The sequence below is a fragment of the Tenrec ecaudatus genome, chromosome 8, assembly GCF_050624435.1.
Source record: "Tenrec ecaudatus isolate mTenEca1 chromosome 8, mTenEca1.hap1, whole genome shotgun sequence".
Lineage (NCBI taxonomy): Eukaryota > Metazoa > Chordata > Mammalia > Afrosoricida > Tenrecidae > Tenrec > Tenrec ecaudatus.
The window spans coordinates 55,411,897-55,437,350 of NC_134537.1; positions in this window are offsets into that span (position 1 = coordinate 55,411,897).

The window sequence follows — 25,454 nt, forward strand, 5'->3', positions numbered from 1 at the left end:
AATTGGTGTACCTGAACAAGAGAGAAAAAGTTCAATAGTTAAATCAGTGAGGGGATTTCTGGAAGCAAACTTTCTCACCTTAATAAATGACAATCAGAACCCCATACAGGAAGTAGAGGACATCAATTAGAGTAAACCACAGGAAGAACTCACCAAGGCATATGATTGTTAAATTATCCAACTTCTAGGAAAAAGAAAATTTTAAGAGCACAAGAGGCAAAAAGGAGGTCACTTACAATGGTGCTCAGGTAAGATTATGATCAGACCTATCAGCAAAAACCATGAAGAGGAGGAGGGAGTGGAGTAACATCTTCCAATAGCTGACAGAAAAAACTCCTACCCAAGGATCCTCTACTGCGCCAAATTATCCATTAAGATAGAAGGTGAGCTAAGTCTTCCAGGACAAGGACAAAGTCAAAAAACAAGGAGTAAAACACCAACCACAAGGAATACCCTTCCCGACTCACCATGGTCAGAAAACCAACATCCTCCAAGCACAAGCAGGAGACCACTTTACAGCCCAACGACACCCAGAAGCCAATGTACCTACCAGTAGCAATTCCCAAGATAACATGATCTCAGAAGGAAAAAAGGCAAGAAGGAAGCCATGCACACAAACACAGCATACTGATATGAAGGGAGACCGGAAAACACCCAACACAATAAGCAGGAGATAACAGCAATGAATCCACAGATTGTGATAGTAACTGAATATCACTGACCTAAATTCATAAGGGAACCACACAGGATGCCCCTTGTCCCTACTTCTGTTCAACATCATACTGGAGGTACTAGCTAACAATATAAGACAGCAGAAGGACTTTAAAGGAATCCAACTGGGAGAAGATGAGGTAAAAGTATCACTATTTTCAGACGAATTGATACTATATATTAAAAATCCCAAAAGCTTCAGAACAGGAGTACTGACTGTGATGGAGGAATATGGAAGAGTGGCCGGATACAAGATCAACAAACAGAAATCTATTGGTTTTCTATATACATCAGACAAGACCATGGATAAGGAGATCATGTGCTCTTCACAATAGCCAAAACCAAATTGAAATATCTAAGCATTTCACCAAAATAAACAAAGGGCACACACAAGGAAAACTATAAGACTCCACTATAGGAAACCCAAAGGGACTTCCACAAATGGAAGAACTTCCCATGCTCGTGGAAAATATAGTAAAGATGTCAATCTTACCCAAAGTACTATATAAGTTTAGCGTTATCCTGATTCAAATACAAACAATCTTCTCCAAAGAATTGGAAAAGGTGACCACTAATTTCATATGGAAAGGGAAGGACCCCAGAATTAGCTGGGAACTCAAGAAAAAGGGAAAAGTTGGAGGGCTCACTTTAACATCTAGTACGCAGCCACAAGTGGTCAAAACCGTGTGGTACTGGTATCACGACCAATACTCAGACCAATAGAAAAGAACAACCCCCCAGAAATAAAACCCACAGCATATAGGCAGCTGATCTTTGACAGGGGCCCCAGAAGCATCAATTGGGGACCAGAAGCCCATTTTAAGAAGTGGTGCTGGAAATAATGGATCTCTACCTGTAAAAATTTGAGACAAGATATTTACCTCACTCCACGCCCAAGAACAAACTCAAGGTGAATCACAGACCTAGAAGTGAAGCCCCAACCTTCGGGACAATCAAAGAAGGAATCAGGACAGACCTATGAACCGTGGCCAAAGACTAACTGAAATAGGGAAGGCACACACATAGCTGAACCTCCCATCGACAAGAGGTATTTACTAAGGATAAAAACCCCTGTGTGTATCAAAAGACTTCACCACGAGGGTAATAAGAGATTGCACAGACTGGGAGAGGAGTTTTAGTAATGATACAACAGACAAAGAGCCTTTCAAGACAATCTAGAATTCTCTCTGTGCCTCAAAAAGAAGGAAAATCGTTAACCCCCGGGGAAGTGGGCAAAAGAGCTGAATAGAAGTTTCACTAGGGAGGAGACCAGAATGGCCAATAAACACAGGAGAAAATTCTCCCAATCATTAGCCATCAGAGAAATGCAAATTAAATCAATCATGAGGTACCATCTAACACCCTTGAGGTTAGCTTGAATCAGAAAACCAGAGAGCAGCAAATCTTAGAGGGGATGTGGCAGGATAGGAGCTTTCTTCCACTGTTGGTGGTCCTGCAGACATGTACAACCTCTGTGGAAAGAGATCTGGCAATATTTAAAGTAAATGGAAATCGAGGTACCTTATAACCCAGCTATCCCTCTACTGGACATATGCACAGAAGAAGTAAGAAATAAACTATGATTACTTGTTTGCGCTCCAATGTTTATTAGGGTGTAATTAATAATCATAAAGAATTGGAGTAACCTCAATTTCCATAGATAGACGAGTGGGTTAGTAAACGAAGGTACATATGCAAAATCGAGTAGTATGCCTCACTAAACACTGATAATCACATGAAGCACATAGTTTCATGGGAAGAGTTGGAGGAAATTATGCTAAGTAAAGTCAGCCAATCACAAACAGGACAAGTACAACATGCATCCCCTGAGGTAAGTATAATCAGCACAGTAGGTGTAGAAGAAAAGCCACTTATCTCACGCTATAGGGGTTGAGGTACAGGCAGTCAAGTGGACGTCAGATCAAACCCAAGGAAGTACATGTTAATCCAACAAAAAATAGGGGAAATGGAGGAAGGTGAACGGAGAAAAGCGGTGGTGGTGGTGTTGGCATGCAGGGAGCAGGGCACTAACCCACCCAGGCAGGGCACTAACCCACCCAGGGGGAGAGTATTGGTTATGTCATTACAGAATTGGGAGTGTGCCTATAGACCACATCACATGCACCAAACCCATGAGCGTGACAGAACCATGCGGAGAAATGCATGAACAGATTGGGCTACATGGCCAGTCCCAATTAGAGCCAAAGTGACCCCCTCCCGAAAGTATTTACAACAGAGAATAACACTAAACATACAGGTTGGGGAGAGGGGCTAGCATACCACGCCCACACGAAAGAAAATGAATCAGGAAAAAGAGAAAGGGATGGTTTGGACTCCATATCTGTATACCAAGCCCGGAGGATGAAGTCCCGCACCAAGCTGCCAAGGCACAGCGAGAACCGTAGGGCCGGCGACTGCTCAAGACATGTTGAACCCTTACTAGAGCGCATGGTGACATAGGACAATACTGGGAATACACAGTGGAGTTAGTCAGGTCTGAACTCCCTGCAGCAGGGTGAAGCAAGAAGGGAACATAGCAGATCAGCAATGGGAGCAAAGCCAAGCCACAAAGCCCCATAAGAGTCCCCCAAAACAGAGTTCAGGTTAAGAGGGGCAGCTCACAGAATTCCCCCAGGACCTGTGAAAGATAATCATAAAGGTCAGCTGACAGACCTGGAATTTTGTTGTTGTTGTTTTGTCTTTTAAATCTTTTGCTTTCTTTTTGTTTGGTTCATGCTATTATTGCTTTTCCAACTTGCATAAGATACTTACATAAGATAAAGTCGTTACATAATCTGGTGTCAATTTGAACTTGAGAAGATTAAGAGTTAAGGATTGGAGCCTAGTCTGTCAATTGGGTCATAGGCAATGAGGCCTCTGTGTTGGCGTGGCCTTCTCCTGAGAATTCTGGGAACTCCTCTATTTTCGTCCTTGGAGTCAGGAGACACGTTCTGACTCTACTCTCTCCATTGAAGATGCTCTACTGATAAGACACATGTCCCTACACTGAGAGACCCCATGTCCTGAGAATTGGAGGAGCCACGAGGAGACCCCTGACAGCACTGAGATGCATACCATGTCACTTGATCCAAGGATTTTTACCCATGGCCTATGATTATCCTAAATTCTGTGTCATTGCATGTGTTTCCTGAGTCTGAAGTGGACTTGATAGATTGGTTTCAGACATATGGGCTAAAATCGGACTTATGGACTTGATCTGGATTGGGCTGGATGTTTTCTGAATATTCAACTGCTTTTTAATATAAATCTCTTTCTTATATACATATGAGTTTCCCTGGATTTGTCTATGTAGTCTACCCAGACTAACACACATGGGAAGCAAGCTTGAGGGGAAATGAAAGGGACCAATGGTCCCAGAGGGACTTGGAAGTAGAAGGAGGTGGGGGAAGGGAGTGGTGAGCAAACAACGCCATAGATAGAGAACAACTAGGGAATTAAAATCAACATTAAGGAGGATATAGAGATTTTGGGGGTTTTGGAGCAACAGCAATCTAGCTGAGAGAAATTGCTAAGAGACAGAGGTACTATGAGGGTGATGGTAAACGGAAAAAGAGGAATGATATGCATTTGTGTGTGTACATGTAAATACATAAATTAATAAAAATAGAGGTATTGGCCTATGTACATATATTTATATGGCAATTCACTGATGTACTGGATGGACTTCAGGTCTCTGCTCATACCCTCCCTCTATATAAGAACATTATGTTCTAGCAAACTGGCATTCTGTGATGCTAACTCTCCTGACACAATTGCTGAAGGCAAAGTGGGTACATAAGAAAAATTGGTGAAGAAACGGATAGTGCTTGGCTATTAAAAGATACTGTCTGAGGTCTTAAAGGCTTAAAGTTAAACAAGCAGCCACCTAGCAGAGAAGCAACAAACCCACATGGAAGAAGCACACCAGCCAGTGCGATCATGAGAAGAACCATAACAAACAAAACAAACAAGCAAACCAAAAAACACCCATATTGTTGAGAATGAGGGGGGACAGAGGAGAGAAGAAAAGCCCATCTGTAGACATTCAACAGAGAGTCACAGGGAAAGGATGAGTCAACCAGGGTGCAGTAAAGCACTGATGAAACACAATATTCCTCTGGTTCCTTGAGGCTTCCTCACCCCTCACTATCGTGACCACAGTGATGCCTCTCATTTCGGACTAGATCAGAACAAGTATACAGGTACAGATAAGAGATAAGAGCTCATGACACACAGAATCTAGGAAGGGTAGGGGGGATATGGGGAGAGGAGGGAAGGAAAGGAAACCAATTGTAATGAGGAAGGGGGAAATGTTTGACACATAACTACACACCCCCCTTCCAGGGGGAGGAACGACAGATACCTTGGGGGAAGGGAGACAGCGGTCATTGTAAGATATGAAAATAATAATAATTTATCAAGGGGACACAGGGGGTGGTACAAAGAGGAGCTGATACTGAGGGCTCTATAGAAAGTAGATGTCTAGAAAAGAATGATGGCAAAATATGTACAAGTATGCTGATAAAATTGATGTATGGATTGTTATAAGAGCTGTAAGAGGCCCCAATAAAATGACCTTTTAATTAAAATAAAAACTCTTCAAAGTCTCTTTTTTTCACATTAACATGGGCATATTATATGGTTTTTATGAATTAAAATTTTCAATCAAATTTTAATGTTATATTTATTTGTTCTTTCAGTGTATTTAATAAATCACAAGTTTATACAAATTTTCAAAAATATTATAATTTATTGCACATGAGATTATAGCATGTATTGAATCTTGTACTTATATAAATAATTTCTATATGCAGATATTTTGTCTAATATTGCATTATTTTGAATACCACTCAGAATATACTCAATTCTATTCTCTTAATATATTCACTTAAATTATAGACTTAAAATAACTCCACTTACAGTTATAAATTGCACATAAATTTATGTGCTCATGTTTGCGCTGGTGATAAAAACTGCCTTAGGAATACCATCAAAACCACTGCATTCTTTTGGAATCCTATATACTTATTTGTGTAAATTATGTGTTCCTTGTTTAGGAATCCATATCTAACTTTTTCTCTGGTAGAACAAACATTGTGTAACTAAGTCTGAAATAATTACTGTAATCACCTGGTGTTCATAACTGAGTATACCAAAAGTCCTGCAGTTACTCTTCAACATTGAAAATGTTAGCTTTTCTAAATTGCTTTGTGAACCTGCAGTAGGTTCACAATATGTGTATCTACACCATGTATAGTAGCTAGCAAAACTTCAGGGTTATTTTGCTTTATGTATAACTCAACCACTTACTTGGAATTGTGAGGAATTTCCAACTGCCTAATTTTACATGACTATTTCCTTGTTGAGTTTTTTGCATTCATCACGCGACTTGAAGAAAATGGATAACATAAACTGTTGGTCCATTGTGTTCAAGTCCCAGAAAATAATTCATGGTACTGTACGGCTACCACTTAGTGCAGCCAAAAGAGAGGATTTCAACTTCACACAGCCCCATGCAGAAGATCACTCATTTCTAAGGTGAGATTAACATTAGTAAATAAGTACAAGGAAGACATTTTGGACTATAAGAAAATCATTAGCTAAATATATGACCATATGCTTGAAGACTTGTTTAAAACAGAATTTTAAATGACAGAACATGAGTGTCTCAAACAGCCATACTATCAGATGGAGAGCATTGTAATCTTGATTATGCTGGATCGAAATTGATATGTGGACAATTGACTTCCCCACTGACTGAACCTGAGTTTATTATAGGTGCAAGTGTCTCGTGCGTGTTCCATGACAAAAATTTCTTCCATGGCTTTTTATATATTGAGGGTGTTTTTTTTCTTTCATACTCATTATTTGTATTTTATCATTATATTATTTTATCCTTGCCACTTTATTTCAATTTTGCTTTTTATTGTTTATACTGGGTTTCCCAGTTTGTGACGCACAGAAGGAAAGGGTGCATAGAGATAATAATGGATGCAAGGGTTTGTAGGGGATGTAGTGAGGGCCAGAGGGTGGGCAGGTGGGAGATAGGGAGGTTGAGGGGATTTCCAGAATAAACAACCAAGGCCGGAGTGGGGAGGGAGCATTAGAACTGATTTTGATTACACAACTCATTTTAAAGAGAATTTAACCTTGGGGGGAGAGATATGTTCTAAAATTGTGTTAATGATTGTACACTTCTTATTGGTATGATTGAATGATAGAACTACTGAATTTTATGACATGTGTATTAAGTAGTAACAAAAGTGTAAGAACCAATAATAATAACAAAGCCTTCTACAAGTTAAAGCCAAAAACCCCACACAAACCTCAATAAAGCAATATATGAATTATTTACAATAAAAATTGTTTCACACAAAGGCTCACTTTAAGAGCAGGAACATTTTATTTTTCTACTTGAAGTCAAAAGAAAGACTTCATTGTATACATCCATATTTACTAAAAATCATACCAGCATTGAAAAAATTAAACAAAAATGTTAAACATTTTTGAAGGTGGCTTACTGGTACAGAGAACCAAATAGCAGCAAATAGATCAGACCACCTATGAAATCATTAAAGATAGCACAAAAAAAAAAGAAGACGAAAGAAAGAAAAGAAAATCTGAATTGTTCACTGCAATCCCAGATTCCAAAAGAAAAAGAAAAAGACTACACAATATAAAGCACTCTCTGTGGAAAGCATGCTCCACAAAACCTTTCACAACTATGGTCAAGTGTGTTGATAGAAAATGACTAACCTTCAAAAGAAAAGCTTGTGGCCCAACAATAATAGCTAGGGGAGTTCTTCCCAGGGAGCAGAGCAAGGATTTAGTTAAAGAATGTACACTAAAGCAAGAATTAGAGATCTGTGCACATTGCATAATGTACTGGAAAATTGCAAAATCACAAGACAATGGAGTTCTGCATTCAGTTTAAAGAGCGGGTTTGAGGTACCAACGTGACCTGACCAATAAAAGCATGAAATATTAGTATTTACCTAGGATTATGTGTGTGCATTTTGTATAGCAAGAAGAGTGTCAACACTTTTTTTTAGCAGACTGCTAGTTAATTGCCTTTGTCCTGAATTTATAGTCACCCTGCTTAAAATTTCATAATTTACTTCTCTTACAGGTGGGTTGGGGGATTCCTGGTGCCAATGTGTTAACTTTAACACAGTGGGCTGTTAATCTCAGGGTCAGCAGTTTGAAACCTCCTGTGACCTGTCACTCAGAGGAGAAAATGGGGCATTCTACTTCTGTGCCAAGTTAGAGTCTTAGGAACCCCCAGGGACAATTCGACCCTGTTCTGTCAGGTAGTGTTGAGTCAGAATTAACTCCGTGACTGTGAGTATGGGTAGATGAATGGCCATGTAACTAACATGTAACTAACATTCTGTCAGTGGAATATGAATGGAACCTATGGATGGGAAAGCCACTGCTATTCACATTAAAAAATTCCCTTTTTCCATGGTTTTTAATTAAAAATGGTCCTGACATTTTTAAGCCTACAAATGGAGAACAATCATTAGAGATGGAAAAACCACAGAAAAATACAGACATTGCAGAACCAACGAGAGAGAGAGAGCGAGAGAGAGAAAAAATATTTTTAAATGACTTTCAGAGGAAGGGATGTTGCACTACTGTGACCCAATTTTAATGCAAAGAGAAATGGAATTCTTTTTATTAAATTTATTCTGTTTGCTAGATAATTTACTAAAGGCTTTTAAACTTTACCTTAACTAAAATATCAAACCCATTAAGTTGACTCTGACCTTAAGCTCCTTATTAGGTTTTTTTACCCCTCTTTCTCCCTTGAGCGGCTGATGGTTTCAAACTGCTGACTTTTCAGTTAGCAGCCCAATGCATGGCCACTATGCCACCAAGCTGAACTCCTTTATGGAAGTTGCTATTTTTCTTAGGCGCCATCGAGTCAGTTCTGACTAATAGCAACTCTATATTGCCCAGTCATGTGCAATCCTCACAAATGTTGTCAAGCCTGAGCCCATTGCTGCACCATAGCGTGAATCAATTTTGTTACAAGCGTTTTCACTGTCCCTTTACTGTACCATACAGGGTGCACTTCCCAGTGACTGCTCTCTCCTGGCAACAAGTCCAAAGTATGCAAGAATAAATCTTGTATCCTTGCTTCTAAGGAGAAGTTTGGCAGTTTTTCTCCCTACATGGATCTATTTGTCCTGTAGTAGCCCATGGTACTTTCAGTATTCTTCTCCAACATCAACTGCATTGATTCCTCTTCAGTATTCTTCATTCAATGTCCAACTTTCATATTTATATGAGACCATTGAAAATAGCATGACTTGGATCAGGGGCAATTTAGTCCTCAAAGTAACATCTTTTCTTTTTGATACTCTAAAGAAGTCTTGTGCAATAGATTTACTTCATTAACATATATTTGATCTCTTGACTGCTGTTTCCATGAGCATTCATTGCGGATTCATGCAAGAGAAAATCCTTGGAAACGTTAAACTTTTCTCCTTTTATTATGCTACCTATTGAGCCTATTGATTTTGCACTTCTTTACATTGAGTAATAATCCATACTAAAGGCTGAAAATCTTTTTTTTAATTAGATACTTTTATTGGGGGCTCTTACATCTCTTATCACAATCCATACATTCACCCATTTGTCAAGCACATTTGCACATATGCTGCCATCATCATTTTCAAAGCATTTTCTTTCTACTTGAAGCCTCCCTCACCATCTCTTGATAAGTTATAAATTATTATTTTCATATCTTCCATCACGCCTCACCCACTTTTCCATTGTTCATCCCCCTGGGAGGGGGTTATATGTTGATCTTTGTGATTGATTCTCCCCCTTTCCCCCCCATCTTCTCCTGATCCTCCTGGTGTCTCTAATCTCATTGTTGGCCCTGAGGGTTTTATCTATCCTGAATTCCCTATTTGTGGGTTCTTATCTGTAGCAGTGTGCATATTCTGGTCTAATCTGATTTGTAAAGTAGAACTGAGATCATGATAGTGGGGGGAAGGAAGCATTAAATAACTAGAGGAAAGTTGTGTGTTTCATCAGTGCTATACTGCACCCTGACTGGCTCATCTCTTCCTTGTGACCCTTCTGTGATGGGATGCCGAGTTGTCTACAGATGGGCTTTGGGTTTCCACTCCATGCCCCCCCGCCTTTCACACTGGGTATGATTTTGTTCTGGGTCTTAGATGAAAGATTGCAATTCTTGACCTTCATCACCAAGTGCTTCAAATGCTAACTTTAGAAAAGTAAGGTGTGTCCTCTGCATACTGCAGTTTGTTAATAAGCGTTCCTTCAATTTTGATTTCCCATTCTTCAAATAAGCCAACTTCTATGATTATAGTTTTAGATTGAATGGGTATGGTGAAAGGATACAACTCTGCAATATACCTGCGATAGTTTATTGTGCCAGCCTGGCCAATAAACACAAGCAGGATTAACTGAAGGGTGTAGGGATAAATGGCTTGGTGAGCCTTGCCTTGCTCGTTCTGTGCCTCAGTTTAAAGGGGTACACTACCTGTGGGATACCTAACCTATGAAATGTGTCGCTGTAAGTTGAGGTCCCTTTAATCCCACATGATTGGAATGTTTGTCTCTGGAGCTGGGGACCAACAGTCAATGACAGTTGGGGACCTGCCTTGCTGTTTGCTGCCTGGGTAGAGATAGCCCAGCTCTCTCTACAGAAAGGGACTGGCAACTGGCAACTCTCAAGCCATAAAGGACTGCTAGTGTCTCACTGCTTTATAATTTAACTGTTAATTTCTTGTATTATCTATCTGTATATAATTTAATGGTTCATTTCTTGTATTATATATCTATCTTTATAAATATATTTATAATTACTAGCAATCTGGTCTTGTCTCTCTAGAGAACCCTATCCAACACATTTGGTACCAGGAGTGCTTCTAGAGATATTCCTACTAAAGTGAAGGATAAGCTATTACATTTAACGCCCCCAGTGACTAAAAAAGAGGCACAACGTCTAATGGGCCTCTTCGGATTTTGGAGGCAACATATTCCTCACTTGGGTGTTCTACTTCAACCTATTTATCAAGTGACACAAAAAGCCTCCATTTTTGAGTGGGGCCCAGAACAAGAAAAGGCTCTTCAACAAGTTCAGGCTGCCATGCAAGCTGCTTTGCCACTGCAAACATATGATCCAGCTGACCCAGTGGTGATAGAGGTGTCAGTTGTAGATAAAGATGCAGTGTGGAGTCTTTGGCAGACCCGTATTGGTGAATCATAGTGTAGACCATTGGGATTTTGGAGTAAAGTCTTGCCATCCTCTGCAAACAACTACTCCCCCTTTGAAAAACAGCTGTTGGCATGTTACTGGGTCTTGGTGGAGACTGAACGCCTCACCATGGGCCACCAAGTCACTATGCGGCCTGAATTACCTATCATGAACTGGATATTGTCTGTCCCACGTAATCAGATAGTTGGACGTGCGCAGCAACACTCCATTGTTAAATGGAAGTGGTATATACGAGATCGGGCCAAAGCAGGACCTGAAGGAACAAGTAAGCTGCATGAAGAAGTGGTCCAAATGCTCACAGTCTCCACTCCTGTCACATTGCCTCCTTTCACTCAGTCTGCACCTATGGCCTCCTGGGGAGTTCCTTACCATGTTTTAAGTGAAGACCAAAAAAGTCATGCTTGGTTTACGGATGGCTCTGCACAATATGCAGGTGCCACTCGTAAGTGGACAGCAGCAGCACTACAGCCCCTTTCTGGGATCTCCCTAAAAAACAGCGGTGAAGGAAAATCTTCCCAATGGGCAGAACTTCGAACAGTGCGCCTGGCCGTTCAGTTTGCATATAAGGAAAAATGGGCAGATGTGAGACTATATATTGATTCATGGGCTGCGGCTAATGGCTTGGCTGGATGGTCAGGGAATTGGAAGGACCATGATTGGAAAATTGGTGACAAGGAGGTGTGGAGAAGAGGTATGTAGATAGACCTCTCTGAATGGGCCAAGAAAGTAAAGTTAATTGTATCTCACATGAACACTCACCAAAGGATTACCTCTGAAGAGGATGTCTTTAATAATCAAGTGGATAAGATGACACGCGGTGTGGAGAATGGTCCTCCTCTTTCCTCTGCCACTCCTGTTATTGCCCAATGGGCACATGAACAAAGTGGACATGGCGGCAGGGATGGAGGTTATGCATGGCACAGCAACATGGACTTCCACTCACCAAGGCTGACTTGGCCATTGCCACTGCTGAGTGCCCCATCTGCCAGCAGCAGAAACCAACATTAAGTCCAAGATATGGGACCATTCCTCAGGGAGATCAACCAGCAACTTGGTGGCAGCTTGATTACATAGGACCACTTCCATCATGGAGGGGACAGTGTTTTGTTCTTACTGGAATAGACACCTACTCTGGATATGGATTTGCCTTACAGAATGCCTCATCCACCGGCATGGCATCCCACATAGCATTGCTTCAGATCAAGGAACTCACTTTACAGCAAATACAGTGCAGCAATGGGCCCATTCCCATGGAATCCACTGGTCGTATCATGTTGCTCATCATCCTGAAGCTGCCGGCTTGATAGAACGAAGGAATGGGCTCCTAAAGACACAATTAAGGTGCCAACTAGGTGGCAACAACTTGTGAGGCTGGGGCAATGTTCTCCAGGAAGCTGTATATGCTCTAAACCAGCGGCCAATATATGGTGCTGTGTCTCCAATAGCCAGAATTCATGGGTCCAGGAACCAAGGGGTGGAAGCTGGAGTGGCACCACTCACTATTACTCCTAATGATCCCTTTGCAGCATTTTTGCTTCCTGTCCCAGCAACCATATGTGCTTCTTCAGGCCTGGAGGTCCCGGTCCCGAAGGAAATAACTCTCCCACCTGGAAACACGGCATGGATTCCACTGAACTGATAGCTGAGAATGCCCCCTGGGCACTTTGGACTTCTCATGCCTTTGGATCAACAGGTCAGGAAGAGTGTCACTGTACTAAGTGGGGTGATTGATCCTGATTACCAAGGAGGAGAAATTGGACTGGTACTACATAATGGAGGTAAAGAAGAATATGTCTGAAATCCAGGCGATTCCATAGGTTGACTCTTAGTGTTACCATGCCCTGTTATTAAAGTAAATGGTAAGTTACAGCAACCCAATCCCGACAGGAATTATAATGACCCAGACCCCTCAGGAATGGAGGTCTGGGTCACTCTGCCAGGCCAAAAACCACAGCCAGCTGAGGTACTTGCTGAAGGCAAAGGTAATACAGAATGGGTAGCAGTAGAAGGTAGTTCTACCTATCAATTACGACCATGTGATCAATTGCAAAAGCGAGGCTTGTAATTGTCAATATATTTTCTTTGTATGTGATTATTGCATATATTTCTTTCGTTCTAGTATGATATATCAGATATAATTTGACTCAGTGTGTTTTCAATTATACGTATGATAGATGATTGATAAGTATAAGCATGATTTCATTAATATCTGGTAATTATATAAGTATGTATGGGTAAAGAATTGTGTACAGGTGCCAGGTTGGCTAGTGGTGGATTGCAGTAATTTATTGTGCCAGGCTGGCCGATAAACACAAGTAGGATTAATTGAAGGGTGGAGGGATAAATGGCTTGGATTATATATAATTACTAGCAATCTGGTCTTGTCTCTCTAGAGAACCCTGTCCAACACAACACCTTTCCTAATTTAAACCATACTGAATTTCCATGTTCCATTTGTATAATTGTTTCTAGATCCATGTACAAATTCTGGACCAGCATGATAAAGTGTTCTAGTATTCCCAGTCTTCTTAAGGTTGTCCATAGTTGGTTATGATCCACACAGTCGAGTGCCTTGGCATGGTCAATAAAACACAAGTAAACTTCTTTCTGTTATTCCTTTCTTTCAACCACTATTATCTGACATCAGCAATGGTACACTTTGTTCCATGTTTTCTTCTGGATCAGGCCTGGACCTCTCAGAGCTCCCTGCCAGTGTACTGCTGGAACAGTTGTTGGATAGTCTTAAACAAAAATTTACTGGAATATAGTATCAGTGATACTATTCTGTAGCTTGAGCATTCTGTTGGGTGACTTTTAATATCTGCAAACATGACTCTCTTCCAGTCAGTTGGCCAAGTTGCTGTCTTCAAATTTTCCTGGCATAGATGAGTGAGTGCTTCCAGTGATTTGTCAACTAGTTGAAACATTTCAGTGAGTATTCGTTCAATTTTTAGAGCCTTGTTCTTGGCCAACGCTTTCAGTTCAGCTTGAACTTCTTACTTCAGCATCATTGGTTCTTGCTCTTGTACTGCTTTCTGAACTGGTAGAATGTCTACTAATTCTGGAGAGACTACTTTCTCTGTTAGTTTGTCATACTGTGATGGCTTGTTTGTTACTGTGAGTCTGGAAGTTATGTCACTGGTATTTCAAATGCCTGCAGGTTTATCCAAAGTGAACAGGTCTGAGATTTCAGAATAATAGATAACAAAGGACTCCTCACCCCACTTTGGAGCAGGGTGGCACTGAAATTCTCAAACTTTGAAAACAGTGTCCGATACTGACAACCTAAGGAATGGAGGCAGAACACTGTGGGAGATAGTGCCAGAGGATGGGACCCCCGAGTTGAAGGACACCAGAAATGTGATTGAGGAGAAACTGATTTCTTGGCATGGAGTGGACCATGGAGAGGTGAGTTTGGGAAAGACTTGGAGTGGAGCCTATGGGATCTTCATTTGCTGTTGAGGAATTATTCAAGGTAAAGAGAAACAGTTACAAAATTTTCTAATGATCTGAACTTGAAATGTAGGAATTATGAACCTTGGGAATTTAAAATCTCCCCAAATGAAATAGAATGCCTAAATATCTATATTCTAGGCATTAGTGAGCTGAGATGGACTTCTATTCGCCATTTTGAATCAGACAATCATATGGTTTACTATGTGGAACACCATAACCAAGAGGAATGGCGTGACACTCATTGTTACAATGGACATTGAAAAAGTGATCGTGAAGTACAATGTTGTCTGTAGTAGGATTATATCTATGTGATTTCAATAAAATCCAATCAATACTACTATTATTCAAATTTATGAGCCAACACAAAAACTAGTGATGAATAAATTGTAGAATTTTAGCAACTCTAGTATGAAATTGATTAAATATACAGTCAAGATGCCTTGTTAATTATTAATGATTGACATGCAAAAGTTGAAAACAAGGAAGAAGGAACAGTAGTTGGAAAATATGTAATACCAGAAATCAAATTGGTGACATCTTTGAGAAAGGACTCTGAAGAAGCTCAATATCAGCAACTAAAGCCAGGCCAGGACTGAGTGTTTAATAGACCATCACTTGCTCATATATAAGTTCGGGATGAAGAGGAAAACAATTAAAAACAAGTCCATTGCATCCAAATATGACCTTGGGTCTATCCCAGCTAAATTTCAGGAACATCTCAAGAGCAGATTTGATGCATTGAACACTGTGTTAGTCTGGGTACTTAGAGAAACAAATCCACAGAAACTCATGTATAAGGGAGAGTTTATATAAAGGTTAAGTGTGCATTAAGGAAACATCCCAACCCAATGCTGCTCAAGCCCACAAGTACATTAACCCATATATCCGACACCAATCCACAAAGTCCTCCTCCATCTCACAAAACAGACACAATGATGCCGGCTTCAGGGCTGCATCGGGGTAGGTCCATATGGCTTCTCCTCAGGGATGTCTTGCAGAGAGTGAGCCTTGCAAGCTGAAGCAGGGAACTGGCTAATGCAGCTGCACCCTGGTCCGACAATCAGAAAGCAAGAGACTCGAGAAGTAGAAAGGCGAGTCATACCTAGCCATGTATCCCTCCGCCCTTCAATTAACCCCACATGTGTTTATTGGCCAGGTTAGCACAATAAACTAACTATCTCACACTAATACCAAAAGACCTGATAAGCTGTGAGAGGACATTAAGAAAATAATTCTGAAGAAAGTGATAGGTCATTAATAAGAGAGGAAAGAAAGAAAAGATCAAATGGGATGTCAGAAGAGACTCTTAAACTTGCTTTTAATCATAGAGTAGCTAAAGTAAATGGAAGCAATGATGAAGTCAAAGAACTGAATAAAATTTTGAAATGGCAGCTCTAGAAGACAAAGCTAAAGATTATAGTGGAATTTCAAAGGCTTAGAATTATAAAACAAAAAGATAAGTGCACCAAAGTGAATCATGAGATATTTATGGAAGTAGGCAGGTTCCTATTTCTCCTGTGGAGTGTCTACTGTTTTTAAACTGCACACCTGGGGTTAGCAAACAAATCCTTAGCCCTCAGAACCAACAGTGCTTCTTCAAGTGACATAGCCACGATAGGAACAATTGAGCTTGTGAAATACATTATTTTACTTGACTGGTCAAGTAATTTTCCATGAAAAAAGCTTCATAAGACCCATTGCATTGAGAAAATCTGTTGCAAAAGATCTTTTAAAAAATCATTTTATTGGGGGCTCATACAACTCTTATCACAATCCACACACACGTCAATTGTGTCAAGTACATTTGTACATTCATTGCCCTCATCATTCTAAAAATATTTGCTCTCCACCTAAGCCCTTGGTATCAGCTCCTCATTTTTTGCCCTTCCCTCCTTGCTCCTCCCTCTCTCATGAACCCTTGATAATTTATAAAGTATTATTATTTTGTCATGTAATATACTCTCCAATGTCTCCTTTCTCCCACTTTTCTGTTGTCCATCCCCCAAGGAGGAGATTATATGTAGATCCTTATAAGCAGTTTCCCCACCTTCCCTCCACCATCCAGGTATAGCCACTAGCACCACTGGTCCTGAAGGGATCATTTGTCCTGAATTCCCGATTCCCTGTGTTTCCAGTTCCTACCTGTACCAGTGTACATCCTCTGGTCTAGCCAGATTTATAAGGTAGAATTGGGATCATGATAGTGGCAGGAGAGGAAGCATTTAAGAATTAGAGAAAAGTTGTATTTTCATTGTTGCTACACTGCACGCTTACTGGCTTGTCTCCTCTCCACAACCCTTCTGTAAGGGGGTGTCCTGTTACCTACAGATGTATTTTGGGTCTCCAGTCTGCATTCCCCCTCATTTACAATGATATTATTCTCTTTTTTTTTTTTTTGGTGCCTGATACCTCATTCCTTGGACACCTTGTGGTCACACAGGCTGGTGTGCTTCTTTGATTTGGGCTTTGTTGCTTCTCAGCTAGATGGCCATTTGTTTATCTTCAAGCCTTTAAGACCACAGACGCTATCTCTTTTTTTTTTTAACAATTTATTGGGGCTCATACAATTCTTATCACAGTTCATACATACACATACATCAATTGTGTAAAGCACATCTGTACATTCTTTTCCCTAATCATTTTTTTCTCCTCTTTTCTTTTTTTACATTTTATTAGGGACTCATACAACTCTTATCACCATCCATACATGTACATACATCAATTGTATAAAGCACATCCATACATTCCCTGCCCCAATCATTCTCAAGGCATTTGCTCTCTACTTAAGCCCCTTGCATCAGGTCCTCTTTTTTTTTCCCCTCTCTCCCTTTTCCCCCCTCCCTCATGTGCCCTTGGTAATTTATACATCGTTATTTTGTCATATCTTGCCCTATCTGGAGTCTCCCTTCCCCCCTTCTCTGCTGTCCCTCTCCCAGGGAAGAGGTCACATGTGGATCCTTGTAATCAGTTCCCCCTTTCCAACCCACTCACCCTCCACTCTCCCAGCATTGTCCCTCACACCCTTGGTCCTGAAGGTATCATCCACCCTGGATTCCCTGTACCTCCAGCCCTCATATGTACCAGTGTACAGCCTCTGTCCTATCCAGCCCTGCAAGGTAGAATTCGGATCATGGTAGTTGAGGGGAGGAAGCATCCAGGATCTGGGGGAAAGCTGTGTTCTTCATCGATACTACCTCACACCCTAATTAACCCATCTCCTCTCCTAAACCCCTCTATGAGGGGATCTCCATTGGCCGACACTTGGGCCTTGGGTTCTCCACTCTGCACTTCCCCCTTCATTTAATATGGTATATATATACATATACACATATGGACACATACATACACACACATATCTTTTTTATTTTGCATGATGCCTTATACCTGGTCCCTTGGCACCTCGTGATCACACTGGCCGGTGTGCTTCTTCCATGTGGGCTTATTTGCTTCTGAGCTAGATGGCCGCTTGTTCACCTTCAAGCCTTTAAGACCCCAGACACTATCTCTTTTGATAGCCAGGCACCATCAGCTTTCTTCGCCACATTTACTTATGTACACCTTTGTCTTCAGCGACTGTGTTGGGAAGATGAGCATCATGGAATGCCAATTTAATAGAACAAACTGTTCTTTCATTGAGTAAGTACTTTAGTGGAGATCCAATGTCCATCTGCTGCCTTAATACTAAACCTATAAATATGTACACATAGATATATTTCCCAATTATCCTATCTAAATATGTTTACATATGTACATGCCTGTATTTAGACCTCTATAAATGCCCTTTGCCTCCTAGCTCTTCCCTCCATTTCTTTTTACTCTCTTCTTGTCCCACTATCATGCTCTGCCTTCATTTGGGTTTCAGTAATTTCTTTCGGTTATATTGCCCTAAGCGAAGATTTCCTTTTAAAGACTACAGTGTGAAAATAGACCTTTGGGCTTGTGTTTTATATGCCTTTCTGTTTATGAAATCCAAGATAAGTAAATCTACAGAACCATCAACTGGATTAACAATTCCCTAGGACCATGGAAGAGGAGGATGGGATGAAATGGGGAGCTAAGAACAATGAGTACATTAAAAAAAATTCTGAATCTGATTGTGGTGATGATTGCACAACTCTTTTTAATATAATTGAGCAATTAAATTGTATTATCTGTGATATATATTTCAATAAAATTATATAGAAATTTGTATTCATGATATTTTTTAAGAGGCAAAGATAAATATTTACTTATTAGGTATAATATGAGGTGCTATTATAGATAGTTTAGAGGTTCACATGCACTTTTTAGCAACTTTTGTGAAATAGTAAATTTCATTATAATTTAATGGAAAGATTGATGCTAATTTATATGCTAATTCTCAAGGAGAAAATTAGAACACGAAAATAAACATTGGGCTGAGTATCAGGAGTCTTTCCAAGACTTTCTGTAAGCTAGCTGCAAGACTTTCCATAAGTACTGACTTCTGTATCTATTACCTATTCTAAAAATTTAGGCTAAAATATTGGATGTCATATTCAAAAAAGTAATAATAATCACAGATTATAATACATGAATGATTCTCAGGAAATGCATAAAGCAGCAGGATAAACTTGCTTTTGTAGCCTATAAGTTTGCTGTTTGAGCTATGGTGTGTCCAGTGAATCAACATTATGATTTCTTTAGTTTGGCTTGGAAGCAGGAAACGATTAATCATTGAAAATTAGTTTGTCCAGAGATGATGTAAGAATATTTTACTTTTTTACTTGTTTTTAGTTTAGAGCCACAGGGATCGCCAAATATCATGTAGTTCAATTTAAGTATTAACAGAATAAATATCATAAACTAAAATGTTACGAGCTAACACTTTAGCAAAACTTAATATACTAATTTGAGGAAATAAAATGAGTCATCCATTATAAATTATTATTAAGTGGACTAGGTATCAGTGTTGTCTGTCAAGTGCACCACATATCTTGAGTTGGACAATGCTTGTATACCATTCAAGACATTGGATTACAGATCAACAAATTACTCACATAAACTACAGTGAATTTTTTAAGCTTTAAAGAGTCTATTAGAAGTAATGTGTTCAGTAATTTGTTACCATAAGTAGAATCAGAAAACCCTTTGCTATCAAATAAATTCTTACTCATAGTGACGATAGGATAGAGTAGAAGTGTCCCTGTGGATTTTCCTTGACTATAAACCCTATAGAAGTTAAATACCTCTCTTGAATAGAACTAGATTTCCCCCCTTTATTTTCCAATGGCTTGATTTTAATATTTAATTATTATGCTTTTTCACTGTATTTTGAGTATTGCAATTTTGGTTAACCCTGCTTACAATGTCAGTGCTGAGTTTGTGGAGATTTGACATGGTAAGCTGAAGAGGGTCTAACACTTTGAAGTTCTATGCTTGGTCACTCTCCTGTCATTTCTCATAATTTTATTTTTGACCATGTGCTTTGGAAGTGAAGTCTAAAGATGTGAAGTAGCTGGGACATGAACAGATGAGATAGATTATGTGGATTCACCACTCATTTTTCCACCCCATTGTCATATTGTATAATGCCATAGTACTCTACTGGACTCATGATGGGTTGTGTGGAAATTAAATGAGACTCAAAGGGATGCAAGCTAACAGTATCACATTCATACCTGTGTGAACTCCTGCCTTTGGGTCTATTCTCACTCACAAGAGCCTTCCATAGGATTTCTGAGGCTGTGAATCTATCTAGCAGAGACACTGCTGGGTTTGAAACTCTGATCTTGTGATTGGTAGTCCAGTGCTTACTAAACAGTGTGAAAGGGGTGCTAGTGGTGTAGTAGGTTACATTTGGAGCTGTTACCTAAAGGCTAACTGTTCAAACCCACCAGCTAATTGAACCCACCAGCTGCTTCTTGGGAGAAAGATTAAGCTTTCTGCTGAACACAAGTGGCAATTCTAAGCTGTTTTATAGAGTCATTCGCCCTGAGGAGTGACTAACTGGGGTGAGTTTTCGGTTTAGTTATCTGACAGTACCACCATTGCTTCATCCTTCATTCTCCAGTAAGTTGACAATTTTGTTCGGTCAGGTTGACTAGAGGCTTACAATTTGACTTACTGGAATAAATCCAGAGACACACATGCATGTATAAGAGAGCTTTATATTGAAGAGTAATTATATATTAAGAAAACATTCAAGCCCAGTACAGATCAAGTCCACAAGTCTGATATGAGCCCAGAAGCACAATATTGGTCCCAAAATTCCTCTTCAGACTCACATAGTGACTTGCAATGATGCTAAATTCAGGAAAATCACAGGCCAGTGGGTGAAATGACTTAGGATTCAATGACATGGAATCACCTCCAGGTCTCAGGCTGACATTGACATGGCTCCATGCGCTTTGTCAACAGGAATGTGAACCAGAGACAGTTTGTCCCACCTCCAGGGAGGAAGAGAGGAAGTTCAAATTATTAATCCTGGTTATATAAAATAACAGTCATAGGAGTCTTCAGAGATAATGGGGCTCTCTTGAAAAATTTGTTCCTTATGGTTTGGGAAAAACATATATCCTCAAGGTACTCCTTTGTTGTGTCTATGGGATTATTCTGATAGATCAATTCCACCATACCAATTTCTCTGAGCTTTTGGATGCCTTCTTCACAGTGTACCAAGGTAGGTCAAGTACCTCAAGTTGGTCTAATCTAGGCCATCTGGCAAGAGCCCATGCTTCAGTGAACCAACCAAATAAGCTCGTAGATCCTCGCTTAATCTCTCTTGCTGAGACATTGAAAGAAGAATCTTGCTTATTTGGTCCATATCAAGGAACTCAGACTGCTCTAAAGTTACATTCCTTACACCAATATTTCACATCCTTAATTACCATTCCATGGATATCCCCCAACCTTCTTTTTGCAGGTATTAGAAAACTGGAGCAAATCTTTATGAGTATAGCGAATTTCTTCCTAAATCATCATCTAAACCTGATCTTAACAAACTTTCTGAGACTAATTCTAGTTACAGGTCTAAAGGAAATAATGGGTGATTGGAGTGTTTTCTGGGAGCTCTCAGCAATATTTTGTAAGGGATCTCCCCAAGACAATACTCCACATGCAGGCCCATGTGGCATTTCAGTACGCGCAGTTTAGTCTGCTCAAGTATGAGTTGTTTTATTAACATTGGATTAATCCCCTCAAGTGGGAGGGACAGATCTATTGATGGGGGTGACTCAGTAGACTCTAGGGCAGCGGTTCTCAACCTGTAGGTCGAGATCCCTTTGGGGGTGAAACAACGCTTTCACAGGGGTTGCCTAAGACCCTTGGAAAACACTGCTATCTCCAGGCAGTCTGCCCACATATGAGTACCCGGTGTGAAGACTGTTACCCATGCTACACCATGCTTCAAGAAAAAATGTTCATTTATTTGTCATTTGAAATAAATATTTCACAATATATAATTACAAATTGGTTTTGTGATTAATCACTATGCTCTAATTATGTTCAATTTGTAACAATGAAAATACATCCTGCATATCAGATATTTACATTATGACTCATAACAGTGGCAAAATTACAGTTATGAAGTAACAACGAAAATAATTTTATGGTTGGGGATCACTACAACATGAGGAACTGTATTAAAGGGTCGAGGCATTAGGAAGGTTGAGAACCACTGATCTAGGGGATCAATATCCTCCTCCTCTGAATCATCCACCTATATGTTCCCATCCCATGTTTCAAGTTTGCATGCCATTCTGATTAATGCCATTATTTTAATATCAGACACTGTTCTACATGTACAATTCAGCTGATGCTGTAATTCAGCTCATATGATGAGAATCTGGATTTGGTTTTCGGCAATGTCAACTCTCCTACAAGAGGAGAGAAGGCTCTCCTTTGTAGCACTTGCAGAAGCTTTTAGGTCTTTTATTTGGCACTTGAGATATGCTTCTGAGTTTCTGAAATCATCCCTTTCCTTGCTCACATTTTCTATTGTAAGGAGGCTCAGCAAACAAGCTTCCCTATACTTCTGATCTTGACAAAGCCGCTGGAAAATATCAAACACACAATCTAACAGAGCCTCTCCTCTCACAAGGACTTCATCTCTTGGTGGTGATATTGTGCATATTATGGTGATATTATGAATACTGTGTGTGTAGTCTGGGTTGACTAGAGAAACAAATCCATAGACACCTATATTTGTAAGAAATATATTTGTATTAAAGAGCAAGTGTACATTAAGAAAACATCTCAGCCCAGTTCAGAGCAAGTCCATAAGTCTGATATTACCCCCCATATATCTATACTAGTCCATAAATCCCAGATGAAGTATATAAGTCCAATGTTACCCCATATATTGACACTAGTCCATAAATTCCTCTTAAGACTCCTGCAACCATGCAATGACACTGAATGCATGAAGAGCACAGATCAGTGGGTGGAAGGTCTTATGGATCCAGTGGTGGTAGAAGCATCTCAGCTTTGGTGTGGGTCTCCACTTGGCTCCTCCAGCTCCAGGGCTTTGGCTCTATCACCATAGCTCCAAGTGGCTTGTCAACAGGAATCTTTCTCAGGGAGTGAGTCTGTGTCCTGTCTCCAGCAAGCTACTTATCTCCATAGCGCCTCAAAATGAGGTCATCATCCTGACCTCATTTGACAAGCTAAACTCCACCCATTCACTTGATTGACAAGCTAAACTCCACACATTCACTCTTAATAATCTCAAGTTGACACCAGATTACGTAACTACCACACTGTGCCAAGTCACACCACAGTTTAACACCACCCTCTCTAGTAATAGTGGCAGTGGTATCCATGCTTTTAGAAGTAGAAGCAGTGTTCTGAATACTGATAGGCCTAATCAGGCTGGAGAACCAATTCAGGCCACTCTTATTTATGATCTCGTTTCTCCAGATTGTTTTAGTCAGGGATCTCTAGAGAAACAAAATTAGGTTTATTGAGCAAGAAGGAATATAACAGTTTATTAGTCCACACAGAAGTACAGAGGTCTCGGTTCAAATCACTTTCATGGAAGAGTTAATATACTGAAGGTCCTTCAACTCATCTGGACTGGCCTGTCCAGGTCAAGGAAGCAGACAGTAGAGTCTTCCCTCAGGCAAGACAGACAGAGTCGGCACCCAGGCAGCAGACAGCAGGGTGGGCAGCAACAGTCAGTAGTATGGGAGCTTAGCGAAGCAGACCCTGATCTGCACAGAATCTAACAGCTTTAAGTTCAATTGATGTAGGCACCAGCTTCAGGGTGAAGCAAGTCTCAAAGGAGCCTCCAATCAAACTGAGACCTGATTAAACTCTGCATGTTCCTATGGAGGCCAAGTTGGCACAATAAACCTAAGATTCACAGCAATCCAAATGGTTACAGTTTTATGAGGATTCTTTTAGACCAAATTTTACTTTAAGCCAAGAAAGGAGTGGAAACCTAGGAAACATGATTGACCAAGGAACTTTGTCATTTTGTTTTTATTCATATTATTTCTATGTATTGTATATCTATTTACCTTTGAAGATTATAGAAATAAAAAGGAAAAATAACCTTTTCAAATTATTAAGTCTTATCTGAAAAGCTAAGAGAGAACATATTGGTTAATATGTAGGTATCCAGAATTTTTTTTAAGTTGAGACAGTCTTTGTAACATTTCCTCTGATCTGATGAGAACAAATTTATATGCAAGTATAACCTATGAAATATGAATTTTGATTCCATATGCAAGTTATATGCTCTGTGCAATATAAATATTAATGGTAATGTACAGGCTAATTTTTTCTTTACTGTAAAAGCAGTAAGTAGCATAAAACACTACAAAAACAGCAAGACAAGTTGTAAATCTTGAGTATAAGATTCCACATTTTTATTTTGCCCTAAGCTTTGCAAATTAATCTAGCTGACTATGCTCAAAGCAGTGTAAGTTTTGAAGATTTTAAATATTAATTTGTTTAAACATAAAAAGATTCTAATTCTAAGTAAGAGGCTTAAGACAATTATAAACTTGTATTAGAATCTAAACTGTTTATTTTCATTAATATTACTTTGTAGATAAAACATACATGCTTTAAGTTTACTTCTAACACATCAAAAATTATCAGGAATAGGTAAATTACTACTGAAATTTTGTTTTGATTTTAATGAAAATAGTTTGAAACTTCATTGTCATTCAAAACTCGTACGTAAACTAAAGATATTCAATTTAGAAAGGAATGAACATTTTGTTTGCAGTTCAGGATTCTTTGTTCAATATTATGTAAATGCTGACATCAGTTATGTATATTGTAGGCATCCTTATTAATTTAGGCGTGTGTGTGTGTCTACTAGTCACTACTGATCATTTAGTATTTAATATTCAGACATAGTTTTTCTACCTTTAGGTACAATCTCTCTCTCTCTTTCTCTCTTTCTCTCTCTCTCTATATATATATATAGATAGATAGATAGATAGATAGATAGATAGATAGATAGATAGATAGATAGATAGATAGATATAGATATATATAAATTGGATAGTAATGGATTTTGGTCTTTCACTGTCATCCATAGCCTATGTAACCTGGGTTCTAAGAACTGAAGCCCTAAATACTGTTCTATCCTCTGGCCTTGGATTTTATTATTAAAATCCTTGGATCCCACAGGCTAGTGTGCTTCTTCTGTGTGGACTTAGCTGCCATGTTAGTTACATAGCTGCTAAGGATAAATTTTGAAAAATAGGTGTTAAGCTGCAATGAAATTTTACTATTTGGCAATGCAAACCTATTAGTACAGTTGTTAACTTCGTGGCTGCTAATATAAAAGTTGGAATTTGAACCTATCAGCTGCTCTGTGGGAGATATATGTTGCAGTCAGGTTCCATAAAGATTCCAGCCAACCCACAGTAAACAACTTGAATATGACTCCGTATAGAGTCTCCAACATTATAAATCTCTACAGGAGCAAACAATCTCATCTTTTTCTCTCAAAATAGCTGGTAGGTTTGAAACTCTATCCTGTGGCCAGCATCCCTACACCTAACGGACAGCACCCGCACTTTGGAAACCATCAGGACAGTTCTAGTGTCCT